This window comes from Pocillopora verrucosa, chromosome 8 (genome assembly GCF_036669915.1).
Source record: "Pocillopora verrucosa isolate sample1 chromosome 8, ASM3666991v2, whole genome shotgun sequence".
Classification (NCBI taxonomy): Eukaryota; Metazoa; Cnidaria; class Anthozoa; order Scleractinia; family Pocilloporidae; genus Pocillopora; species Pocillopora verrucosa.
The window spans coordinates 20,798,763-20,812,907 of NC_089319.1; the positions used below are offsets into that span (position 1 = coordinate 20,798,763).

Here is a 14,145-nt window from a genome sequence, read left to right on the forward strand (position 1 = left end):
CAGTCCTACTTCAAGCGAATAGGTGAGTTCCCCGCGAGGAATTAGCACTTTGCCGCTCTTTATCCTCTGAGGTGCGTTCGGTTCTATCATCGGACACAGTTTTCAACAGAAATTGATCGGCAAACAATTACACAATGCACACATAAAGTACAGTTTTAAAGTCGTAGGTGTAGTCACACCTTAATGACACTAGAACACCTTCATTGTTAAGAAAACTCAATTAAAGTTAACAGAGTAATTCAGTATTATCAACTGAGTTGATAACGTAAATTGGTCACCGTTAAGAGTTTAAAAGCTGACGTTTCGAGCGTTAGCCCTGTGTCAGCGTCTTAGAAGATGACGACGTCTTTCTAACCAATTGCCTTTACAAAACAGACTAGACCCTCACAAACTCATCTTATTCAAAGAATGGATCATCAGAGGCAAGCGGTGAGAAGTTAGTACACACAATTAAAATTAATTATATACTCGTCAGTTTGCCACACGATATCAAAATACCTGACTCTAAGATTTTAAACACTGTCACATGCGCAAATAAATCGATTCTGGAGTGCACTTAGACACCTGAGGAAATGAAATATTTGATTTACAATGTATAAAGAGCAATTGTAATAACAATTCTTCGCAAACTGAACCTATTTTGTCTTTAATTAGTTTCAGCGAACTCAAAGGCGATCGCCAAATCCGTAAGTAAATCGTTTATTTGATTTCCTATTTACACGTACAGAAGTGTTACATCGCAATCCACTTGCTTCCTCGAATATAATTATGCGCAAAGAAGCAGAGATTGAGCTTTACGTTCACGAATACGTTAGTCACTGCACCACCTAACGTAGAAATGATCGTCTTTAGTGCAGTTAATCCTCTTGCTTTAAATAATTCAAATTGCAGATAATTTGACAAAGCACGAAAAAGTTATTCTAGGCAACAAATGCCAAGTAATTCTGTCCCAATGTCAATACTGGGCAAGTCACATCAACAACAACTCAGGATGTTTAAAACGGCATAACAGTGCTATCACTAACTCACCGATATTTACGTGTATTCATTACTCTTGAAAGCACTAAATTCCTCAAAGCATTAAAAATGATTTGGTTGTGTCTTGTGATTGTCTATGCATTTTAATTTCTCACCCATTTCTTGTAAAATATTAAATAACTGAAAATGTGTTTTGTTTTCAAACATCAACTCCCAGTTAATATTCATTTGTGTTCCCATCACTCGTCGGTTTGTCATACAGTCAAACCTGTATTAAGCAGTCACCCTGTATAAAGTTGTGGGTTGTTAGAGTACCCAGTTTGTTTCCCATCAGTCATGGTATTTTCACCTCTAATGAGTGATCAAATCTATGAAGTGGTCATGGTCACCTTTGAGTGAGTCCCAACAGCCTGTTTGTTTTGTCTTTCACTTTTAACCTCTAGGAGTGACTAGCATCTAATTTCTCCTTACAATATCACCCCTAAACCAAACATTAAGGTAATGAGAATAAAGGAAATGATCATCAACTAAGGTGAATGGTCACTTAAAGCAGAACCATTTAAAGAACGCTAAGAAAAATCTTTTGAGTAAAATTCAATCCATGTTTTTCTCTCAAAATCATTGTTTGTAGTATTTTTGAGCAAGTGTTTGTATAGGTAATCACATGATTTTTCTTGTGCAATTTGGAATAAATAAGCACTTGAAAATATTTTCAAAGACCACAAATTGTAATCGCCTGTAAAAAGTTCAAAAACAGTTCAAGGAATCAGAATGTCTGGTTTGTTACTTTCTTTGCACTGAATTAACCCTATTCTGTGTTGAATTACCTGAAAACTGCATTTATCTTCACCAATCAGAACTGAGTAATTTTTCATGCATATTATTTGTACATGAAGTGGTCAACTTTGGCAATTTTTATCATTTCTTATATCACCCCTCTTCTGTGGAACCTGTATTTAGAGGTAAACCTGTATTAATCAGTCACCCTGACCCATTCCCCAAGGGTGACTGCTTAACACAGATTTGACTGCAATACATCATTTTAAAATCAAGTAAAGGGCAGGGAGGGAGGTCTACAGTTGAATTTTATCCTAGCATGCAGATTTCTCATTCATGGAGCAGCCTATTTGAGGATTCACAGTAATCATTCCATGCTATTTCAAAAGTTGTTTCATTCAACACAGATTATTACCAATTATATTATTGTAGAATTCCATTTTGAACAAATTTCAGATATCCCACAATTTTAGTTAACCCTTGCATTTGTATGCCTAATATGTCCTGGCTTAGTATGCTTAACTGTTACTACAAGTATAAGGAAGCTTATGGTGTAAAATTATTAATCTGATAGTTTTAATTTCTAAAAATTATAATTTACATGGCAATTGTACTTACTGTGTTCTTCATGATCTACATTCTTCAAGGCCTATGGGGGATGAGTTGGTGGATGGGATCACATCTCATGATCCAATTTCCAGTCTTGAAGAGGTAAACACTGAAAAACAAAGATAAACTGTCTTAAAATATGTCATACCCCTTCACTCCAAAGATCTCATTAGAAGTTCTCCTTACTGTTTGCTCTACAATTCTTATGATGTTGGTTCAGAGAATTTGGTTTTGAATCAGCTAAGCCACTACTAGGAAGGGATAATTATACATACTTGTTACAGAGGCTGTTACTATGTAACTGGGTAAATCAAGCAACATCCTTAGCCTTTGCATCTTAACTTGGCAGGGGAATTACACCATTATTTTGACATCATACAGAACATTACTTCTGCCTATGAGTGTGTTTTAGTGATAGACAGCACCAAAAAAATTAAAGACAAAAGTAAACAAATACATGTAAGTAAAGGAATATATTAACCATATTGAACAAAGGAAAAAGTTAGTAATTTCCCAAGACCATAAGCACTTGGATGATGATAACTTGGATGTTAATCAAGTACATAGATTTCAATTCATGTTTCATTCTTTGTTTACAGACAGCAAGTGACAGTCACGAAACATTGAGGTAAGAAGAAAGTATGGAAGCAAAGAAAATTTAACTACATTTCCTAATGTATACTGGATGTACATCCCAGCTGAACTGTGTGGCAACTAATTTGTGATTCTTCAGTGAAAAACAATTGACTTTCTGACTGCCTTGCATAGACTCAAATTGTATTGGGAGGTAACAGATGTGTGTTGAATTAATTTTGACTTCAAAAAAATTTCAAGTATTTGCATTCATTCATAAGCCATGATCTCTTCACAAGGATATCTATAACAGTGGTGGTTGAAATCCATGAAGCAGAGTGTTTTTCCTCACCAAACACTTTGGAAATCATTTATGGTGACATGTTATAATAGGTTATTCACTCTTTGGCAGGCTATAGAATTCAGTTTGAAATATGTTTTTATAAATGACTTGCATGCCTTTTGATATTTCACATAACTCTTTCCCAGAAACTGGAGCTAACATAGAAATGTTTGGCTTCACATAAAAAAAAGTTGGTCCTTGAGGGTCTACCATATCCTTCACCCTTTAACCCCTGAGAGTGACTCGCATCTAATGTCTTCTTACAATATCACCACTGAATCACACATTAATGTCATGAGAATAAAGAAAATGATCACCAACTAAAGAAACTCTTGATTGTTAGAAAAATTCTCCTTATCAGCAGTTTAGTAAATGTACAGAGAACAGTATGGAAAATATGAAAACTGATGTTGGGGTGTAAAGGGTTAAGGGATCTAGATTTGTACAATCTACATGATGCAAGAAGGGATGGTATAAACTTGTCAGGGTTGATGAGCCACATCAACTGTCTACTGGTCTCTCCATTTATTTCATACAAAGTTGTTGGTTTACCCTGAGAAATGCCCCACAACTCTTTTATCTACATCAGCTACATGTAGTTAAGAATGAACCCACAAATCTTAATTTTTTAATCTCATTTCCATCATTTTTAGTAAACACTTGCATTTCTATGGTAAATATGTCCTGGCTTAGTATCACTTAACTGTTGCTAAATGTACAAGGAAGCTAATAGTGTAAAATTATTAATCTAATAGTTTTAATTTCTAAAATTATAATTTACATAGCATTTGTACTTACTGTGTCCTCCATGACCTACATTCTTCTAGGCCTGTAGGGGATGAGTTGGTGGGTGGGAACCCATCTCATGATCCACTTTTGCATCTTGAAGAGGTAAACACTGAAAACAAAGATAAACTGTCTCAAATTATATCATACCCCTTCACTCCAAAGATTTCATTAGAAGTTCTCTGTTTGCTTTACAATTTTTATAATATTAGCTCAGAGAATTCTGTTCAACTGATACCTGAAAACAAATGTACAGTGTCAGGAAACTATTACATGACTAGCTATCAACAAAAACCATGGTAAGATATGGTTATGATACAATTGTGGTTCATGGACATGCAATGTCCAAATAAATATTGCACTTTTTAGGCTCACATGGTTAATTTATTCAACTTTTAATCAAAGTCAAATCTAGAGATTCTTCTCTCACAACAGTGTAACCCTGTTTCTGTTCCTACAGAAGTAACACAGCACACTCTTGCCCCCTTATCATTCCCCATTATACTGACCACTCATCCCTTGAGTAGACCTGCTTAGCCTATAACTCCCAATAGTGATTAACATGTAACCTCTCCCTATAATATCTGTATACTATACTATCAAGCACACAGGTAATGAGAATACTCAAACTTATCAGTTAGAAGTTTATATCTTGATCTAACACCCAATTCTTCCACCTAATTTACAAGGAAATGTGTAGCAGCTAGAGGGGAAAAATCTACAATCAAATCTTGGGAAATAGAGGGTTGACAAGCATGATGCGTGTATTTACATATGTGCTGCAAAACAATAAATTCTTTGATTCTTTCACCAAAATAGGTGATCCCACCTGAGCTGTGAAAGCAGAGAAGAATGATGTGAAGATTCCATTCCATAGCTTTAGAGAAAGACAGTTTTTGCCATTTCATCATCAATATTGTTTTAAATTTGCAGTGAGCTAATGAGTTACAGTCTGATGCCGCATGGATATGTATTTTCTTTCTTTGTAAAAGTAATTAAGTCTAGCAACATTAACATATTTTTGTTATCTAAGAAATTGTATATTTTTAAAATGCAACAAATATTTCTTACACTTATTTTATACCTTTTATACCCTATTTTTATCAATAATATTGCTGTAAGCTAGTTTAACATTAATTAAAAAATTAACAAGCCTACTCAGTTGCAGTCTGATGCAGTGTGAATATGTATTTTCTTACTTTGCAGAAGTAATTTATCATCACAACATATTTCCAAAGCTTTTAGGTGGATAGACATTCGGAAACATAAATGTTTGCAAAGATGAAAAAATATTATCACAAGTTCACACACAATTCAAGGTTTTAATAACCAGAGAAAAGAGGAACATCAAAAATAAATTATCAATAACACTCTTGGAAAAAAATTACAAGGAAAAAAGGACAAGAAAGAAACCCAGCATGCAAAAAATTATTTCAAAACTACAATAAGTGCGTGTATATCAACACAGTCAGGGCTAAATCTCCACAACTGAATTCAGTAGAAACACAATCATAAAATAACCTCGAAAATTCGCGTGCTCGAGTCAATACGAGTGTTAAATTGAGTGTATGAAAACTCTTTCTGTTGAGACATTTTACAGTTGGTTTTGACCTTCAGCAACAACAATAACAACAACAATCACCCTTTACGTTTAGACTCTCTTCTCTCACCTACAATCATAAAACTTACATCTGAGTAAAAATGGATCAATGATTCAAAACATCAAACACGAGGTTTGAATCAGTGCAACAACAGTGGTACTCGGTCTTTATGGCTTCGCACATTTTGTCGCCATTTTTCCTTTGGCATTAAAATTACCTTCCTGGAAAAGAGTAGATCAGCAGTTAACCTCATCCAAATTCGTTTGCAAAGGTTGAACTCGACTGCTTAGACGAGTACCTCTTTGCTCTAACATCACTCTTATATCTGCTGCGCGTGACCAAAGTAATTCACTAAACTCTGCAATCTGATTGGCTCGGGGAACTGGCGGAATTTTCCCGTCAGGCCCGGCCCGCTTTGGATCAATTGGATCAGCAGGTCAGATGGCCACGATACTCTCTATCGACCTCTCCATGCATCAAGCGACATTTAAAACTCACTGGCACTGTTGGAAGGAGTGCCATGGAACTAGTTTCCATGACAAGATTACACTGACTTACTGAAAGCTAACCAAGGTATGATTCCAAGGCTCAAAATTTAGCTGATACTAGTACGGTTGGGGGAAACTTTGTGCTCACGCGACTTCAAAGGGTTGTACTTTTGTTGGTCACATCTTCAACACATGTATAACAAACTTTATGAATGTATGGATAATAAAAATCGTTCACAAAATTGTAAAGAATTATTCTATACCCTGGGCAGAAATGCAGCGCGTTTTCCCAACAAAACTAACCGAACTTAATAATTTTTAGGGTTGATTGAGGGGGAAAGGAGTTTTTTTTTGGTGCAAGATTAAGTGTTTTTCATTTCCGTGTCCTGTGAAAATATGACCTTAAGACCCCGTGATATGAGAAGGTTTTGCTTTTCGCAATATGAGAATTATCCTATTTTCGTGATGCGTTATTTCTACTTTCTGATGTGCGTGAAACGTGCATGGGACCTTTCACCCCCTTCCTGATTGATTGATTACAATTGGACTTTCCATAAGAAACCAAGACAACAGGAACTTGCGGATATATCGCGCGAAACTCTCTGAGGAAGGCGAAGCGAGCGAGTAAAATAAAATTCAAATCGGACAGTTCTTATAGCTTATGTTGACTATGGAGAAAAATTAATTTCCCAATGAGGCATTTGTTTGCTACCAATTTATTAATTAATCAGCCAGAACTTAGGTGAAATCTTTGGCGAGGAACTTACTCGGCTTACACTTTCAACTGGAAAAAACTGCTGCAAAGCAACGAGACAACACAAGATTATCACGTACTTGTGAGCCCGCACATCAGTATGCGGCTTCCTTTAACAACGTTAAATCAACATGGCGGGAAACTAAGCGTTCTTTCGGATATCCAGACTACGTTGTTTTTTAAACGGCACATCAAAACGTGGCTTTGAGGCCAAACTGTTTTTCCGGCTTTTCAAATCTGTCACATATGAAGTGTTATGTGAACTAAGCATCGGAAATGAACATCTATGAAGTGCAGGATCAGTACGATTTTTACGTCAAATGGAACTGGTTACAACAGCAGAAGAAACATATGAAGGTATTCAATTATATTGTAGTACTTGTTCCAGGTGAGGTGAGCCTAAGTTCATTATTTCCATTTTGTTCCATTTCTGCTTTACCAAGTTTAAGTTAAAGCTTTCGGCATCCATCCGTTTGTAATTCGCTTGTGCACCGTTGCATGTCCACAATTTCTGCCCAAAACAATGTAGCGATGAAAATTTGTATAGGTAATCACATGATTTCGAGTGCAATTTGGAATAAATAAGCACGAGTAAATCTTTTCAAAGACTAACAAAATTGCACGAGCCCGTAGGGCGAGTGCAATTTGTGGTCTTTGAAAAAATTGACAAGTGCTTGTTTATTCCAAATTGCACGAGAAAAATCATGTGATTACGTGTTAATAATATACATGGAAAAATGCGAGATGGCTTATCATAATTAAACATAAGCAAAGCGCGCGCATCGAGTGCAAAAAATAATTTATTCAAACCGTGCGTTCGGTCAAAACAACCGCGTACGATCAAAGCAATAATATGCAACGATATCTTCACATCTTTAAGGTTGAAAAAGTTCAAAGTCCGGCTAAACAGTTCAAGGAATTGTTAAGTCTGTGTCCGAATCACTTTCGATGAAATGGAATCGTCGTCTCCGAGGTTAAACCATGTTTGTTTTTTTTTTCGAGCAAAGTGTTGAGCTGGGTCGGCTCGTAATTTTCGATTTCCTCGGCAATTCCCTTTTCTAAACACCACTTTTTCCAAACCGACATCCAAAAAGCAGTACTTTTTACGGTGTTTTCGTTGTTTAAGCTGTTTTTCAGCTGCGGTGGCGAAAGGAAACCTACTTAAAACGGCGGCCATTGTTTCGCTCGCAAATTTTCAAATGTTCAAATTTTGTCGCGACATCCAAGGCTCGTATTTGATTGGCTCTCTGTGAGTTTCTTTGATTATTGACCAATCAGAATGTCTGATTTGTTTCTTTCTTTGCACTGAATTAACCCTCTTCTGCAATGAATTAACTCTCTTCTGCACTGAATTACCTGAAAACTGCATTTATCTTAAACAATCAGAACTGAGTAATTTTTCCATGTATATTATTAGCATTAAAATAGATTGATTTACAAACCTATGTTATGGTTTAAAAACTTTGCACCACCATAAATTATTCATCAAGTAAGTTTTCTTGCAGTCTGTTATTTATATAACTATTTGGTAAAAGGACTTTGTCTCCTACAATCCAACATTAACTGTACTTAATATTCTGTTTATGTTGTAAAAGAACATCTCAGTAATGAAAACTTGTCCATGAAAAAACATATATATTCCTGCCAGAACAAAGAATATAAAGGCATTGACGTCAAGATTATTATGAGTGAAAACAACCCCGCTAATGTACACCTTTATGAAGTATTTTACATTAGACAGTGGAAGCTTACACTCAATTCCTAGGAAGAATGTAGTGAATTCGCATACCTTATATTTTAGTATTTTATTTTATAGACTATTCTTTAGTGCTTTTAGAGGTCCTTTGTCTGGAGACAGTCCATCATTAGAGCCTTGTGTTCCATTCACAGTTTATTTCTATAGCTTTCATATGTAAGTCACATCTTTTAGACATTTCAACCTTCACTTTCTTTGTATATATATATAGCGCACACGAATATTTTCTCATCCCTGATGATGCCGTTGATCGGCGAAAGCTTGGATTTTTTATTTTACTTTTTAAACAGCAGTTTAAGTCCTCATGAGAACAGTTTTATATTACAAACTGTGCTTGTTGAAACCGCCTCACTCCCATGCGAAACACGAGTTGGATTACATGTAACACGAGTTTTCGAGTAGAGTTAATACGATTTGAGTTTCACCGATTTAAGTTGATATTCTAACAAGCAAAGCTCGAGTGATCATTAAATTGCTCATAACTTCAAATTAGACTCATGCTAAGTGTTCAGTTAATATAAATCACAAATCTAATTATTCCTGTAATAGTATTGTGGCTGATACCATAATGCAAGAAACTTACTGATGGATTTTTTATGTTGCAAGTAAAAAAACAATATCACACAGTATCTGGCCTATAGCTAAACTTTTTATACTGTAACTTTAGCAACAACAAAGTGTACTTTTCACAAAGTCTTTGAACAGACCAATATGTTCAATTTATTTTCATTTGTAAGCTACTGCTTGGCTTGACCTTAATTTTCTGTCGATCTTGAACATTCTGTTCTCCGTGTTGATCTTTGTTGGCTTGACTTTGCAGTAGGTATCAAAGTAGTGATCAACATGTCTGATTTGTTCTGTAGTTTCTTAAATTGTTGCTCACCCTTGAGGGTAATGTTTCCCTATATCTCACTGGTGGGTCAAAATATCATTTATTTCTTTTAATTACAATCCGACTCCTTTACCAGAAAGAAGAACCATCTAAAATTTGGCTTAATCCTAACACATGGCTTTGTAGCACAACTGGCAGTATCCTTTGCCATTATCTGGGAGATACAGTTCAATTTCGTTGAAGGCTTTTTTTTTCTTTTTTTAACGCATCTTTCCTACAATGTCTTTAATTGCTGCTCTTCTCAGAGAATCCTTCCTTGAATTAATAATAAACCGTTTGATCGTCACGATGTAGTCTCTTAAGAAGTAGATCTCGACGTTTCGACTGCTTAATGCTGGTCTCTATCAGGCAATGGGGTCGACTGCTCATGCGTTGCTATTTGTATTACGGCGATTTAATGCGATTGGCGGATTTCGATCCCCATTGTTCCGGTTAGTACTGGTTTTCCGAGAGGTCATACTCCAAGTTGTTCCCTCGGCGGGTTGCTGTAGTACCAGTCTCTCTTTGTGTTTCTTGGTCGTTGGTATCCACGCTTCAGGAATTTCTATTCCGCTATGCCTGTTGATGGTATCAGGGTGTAGTCTTATGTGGGTAGCTTCCTTGACTCTTCGGGTGTACCAATGTGAGCCTCGATCATTAAACTTTACTTCGTTCCAAAACGAGCGGTGGCCGGTCTTTTTGGCATGCTCAGAAACGGCCGAGGTCTGGACACGGGCTTAACGTATATCCCTCTCGTGTTCTCTTTTTTTAGAGGGAAGCCGAGTCCACCGCTCAGGACATAACAGGCGCTCTCTCAGCTGAAGATGCGCGGGGGTACTGGGTAAAATCTGATCCAACGCCCAGCGAGTCTTAAACAACACGAAAGACCGTCAATAACGCAAGTTGGAAATACTTGTGTGCTACAAACTGGTCTCTGTTTCACCAACAAGAACAACCTATAGAGAAAGGTTTTCCGTCCTGTCACGAAGAAAAATTTTGAGTCCCCCACTCAGACCTTTCCACGCTCCGATGCTCCACCACTGAACCACAGAGACTCAACGGTGAGCGAGGTCTATTACGGAGTTCATATGACACGCGTCCTGCATACGTGTCTCAACAGTGCTGAGGTGTCCATATTAAAGAAAGGATTGAATTTTGCCGTGACTACTGCGAGCATCCTAGCTACCGAGATCATCGCTAATGTTGAATCAGCAGTAAGACCACTCAATGTGGAACAAGCAGACAACGTCAGAAAAGCCGTTAATGATATCCTTACAGCCTTAAAGAAGACAACTCGATCATGATCCTCGGATGAGGGTCGTGCTAGCGTATGCCTCGATACTGACACATATCATGCTAAGATGTCAGCGCTGATCGGGACCGGACCATACACGCTCATTAAGAAAGATCCGACCGACCGTCTGACCCGCAAACTGTCTGAGAAGCTGCTCTCCTTAAAGAGGAACGGGCACATATCAGAGGCTGTTTACGACAAGATCAGACCGCGACGCAAATAACCACCCAGGATCTATGGTTTACCCAAGATCCACAAGGCTAACGTACAGTCGAGGCCTATTGCGTCTTACGTAAACACGTTTGCATATAACTTGTCTGCTTTCTTAGCTGACATTCTATTTCCCCTAAGAGGAAATTCAGATTTCACGGTGACCAACTCAGCTCACTTCTCTCCCACCGTCAGCAGGGAGAAGATTCAGAACACAAGATCATGGTGTCCTTCGACGTGAAGTCACTGTTCAGCTAAGTCTCCATCGAGGGCGTTGTAGAAGCCGCACGACGAAAGTTCGAGTGTGACCCAAGCCTTGCAGACCGCACGACGCTAACACCTGCTCAGATTGTGGACCTCTTAGACTTCGTATTTTGATCCACATACTTCCAGTATAACGGTTCGATCTACGAACAGCGAGAGGGTACAGCCATGGGGAGCCCAGTTTCCGCGGTTATTGCTAACTTCTACATGGAGGTATTTGAAGAATAAGCGATAGAATCCACAGCATAGAAACCCAAGATCTGGAAGCGCTACGTTGATGACACCTTCGCAATCTTGGGTCGCAGTTATGTCCATTGTTTCCTACTGCATCTCAAAAGTCAGCAACCTACCATCCGATTCACCATGAATACTGAGAAAGACAACAAGACCGCCTTTCTCGACACGTCAGGTAAGAGGAAACCAGACAGACACTTGACCACCAGTGTCAACAGAGAACCAACTCACACTGATCAGTACTTAGCGTATGATTCAGACCATCTTGAATCAGTAAAGCACGGTTATGTTAGGTGTTTGTTTGACCGGGCGAAGCGTCTTGTGACAAAATCATCAGTCATCTCCGAGGATAAGAAACATTTGTCATCAGTTCTTGTTTCCAACGGTTATCCCTCCGCCTTTAAACAGAAGGTCACAAAAACAAGAAACTGCTCCCTAAGCAGAGAGCATGTGACGCAGTTCAAGTCCACAGCGGTTTTGCCCTATGTAAAAGGTGTATCAGAGCCTCTTCGCCGTTGCCTAAAACAACAAGGCGTCCACGCAGACTTCAGGTCCGGCACGACAATCAGATCGCATTTATTATGACTAAAGGACACTGTCAATCCGGATTGACGAGACAGCGTGGTTTACAGGATTCCCTGTGAATGCAGCAAAATCTACATCGGTGAAACGCGAAGACTTATGCAAGAGAGATGAAGGTTGGGGTAAAGAAACCTTCCAGCAGGCAATTAAAGGGTCAAACAGCTGATCTATTCATTTCCTATGGTAAACAATACTCCAGAGAAAATTTGGTCAAAATTGGTGTGTTCACAATTATTCCAAAAGCTCGCATGGGATATGAAATTATAAAAATAAACAGTCATCAGGGGCTATAATTATCAAGCCATCAAGAACACGAGGAAATTTTATTTCTTATATTAAGACTTAGAAATATTTCTTAACCAGTCACAAATATTGGGTGGAAAATGTTCCATTTACGGTAAACGCATGTAACATGTCATGTGTGTGGTCCATGGTAAACGAAGTAAAGACTATGGAATAGCAATAATCGGGGTAGCGTTATTAATGATGGTGACTGGGGTGATACGAGTCCTGTTTTGGATTAATTATGTGAGCAACTCAAAAGAATGGAATGACCGTGACGTGCTTTGATAATAAGGAGTACGATTACAGAGCAAATTGGATCATCTCAAATTTTGACAAAAACAAATTTACCCATGTGGGAATGGGCTTATAATTCTTACTTTCAAACTCAAGAAACTGTAGATATTAGTTAACAATTGGAAACGCTCAGGAAAGTCGACCAGAGATAACTTCGCTTCAACGTCAAGTAAAGAATATAGACATTGTTCCATATAACTCCCATAGGAGGACATTTCAAAGGACATCAATCATCCTAAAATTTAACCCAGCCATCTATTGACCTTTCTCACTTGGAAGTCAAGTTGAGTCTCCAGGGATAAAAGTTAAGCTTTGATCCAATACATAAAGAGTTGCGCAAAAAGAGTTAATATATGCAAAAAAAAACTTTCTGTCCGAAAGGACTTCTCTAATTGCTCCCTACGTGAGTGATCAAGTACAAAGCAAACTTTTTGACCTGAGACTTCATGGAGTCTTCAAGGCGGAATCTACAAAAGATACCTATCAAGCATGCCTTTCTAGAAGGTGAAGGGAAAGCGTTGTTTTAGATTGGCATTGTTCAGTGTAATCTAGATCTCTACCGTTAGTTTTCTATTATATAATGAGTTAATTAGTTCTAGCACTAATCTTTGCCTGCTTTGATCGTTTTTATCCGAGGTGCACATTGATTAAACAAAACCTCTCATTTGAGCTTATTTTGTTTACCATTATTTTTATTTTGACATGTAAACAACCTAGTTAACTTTATTTTTCTGGGGAGCAAAAAGTATGTGTACACTTCATTCGAATGGAGTGCATAACTACAGTCAAAGAAAACAGTCCTCCTAGTGGTCCTTGTTAATACTAAATTGCAATCACGTAACCATAATACTAAACTGTTAAATTAATCAAATAGTTAAAATATTTTATCACTTCCGAAGCTGCCAGGTGTGATTTTTCTCAAGATAAAGTCACAGTAACTTGTTTTAATCTATGCTCAGTCGAAAAGCAGACTTGATCATAAACGTTGTTCCACAGTTTAACAGTATTACCAAAAGGACAATCGCTTCATATTATTGATACGTAGAATAGGAAGACGATAGGATAACTTAAACCTAGTATGATATGGCTTATGGTACTCCAAGGTTAGCAAATTCTTAGTCAGGTAATCAAATTTATGTCCATCCACGAAGCTGTACGTACCTAACTTCGCATTGGAGTGTACAACTCACCTCATCACTAACCTTATCGAAGCAGTAGGTGTTTTACACAGACTTAGTGTTCAGTTTAACAGAAGGAATTAAAAGGATTTATTGAAGGATCTAATTGATTTTTGCGCTGAGTCGGTGTTGGTTTAACTGTTCCGTCGGGAGCTAAAAGAAAAGGATATAGGTCACGTTTTCTCCAGATGCTTAATCTCAAATCTGAAGGCTTGCAAAAGCTTGGTAATATTTAAAAGAAATAAAACTATTTCTTGCTATTTTAACG

General features: G+C 37.5%; 1 long non-coding RNA gene and 1 pseudogene across 4 annotated transcripts in view; one reads left to right on the forward strand and one right to left on the reverse strand.

The window, feature by feature from the left end:
- Positions 1–14,145, reverse strand: part of LOC136283130 (uncharacterized) — a 76,226-nt gene that overhangs the window by 59,707 nt on the left and 2,374 nt on the right. For 2 of the 4 annotated variants that reach the window (XR_010718580.1, XR_010718578.1), the window contains exons 3-4: positions 4,079–4,178; positions 2,374–2,473 (exon numbers count right to left, since the gene is read on the reverse strand). The exons of the other annotated variants lie outside the window; for them this stretch is intronic. This is a non-coding gene — a long non-coding RNA (uncharacterized lncRNA). The remainder of the gene's footprint in view (positions 1–2,373; positions 2,474–4,078; positions 4,179–14,145) is intronic. 4 annotated transcript variants of the gene reach the window in all.
- LOC131782969 (uncharacterized) lies at positions 7,186–11,298 on the forward strand (annotated as a pseudogene).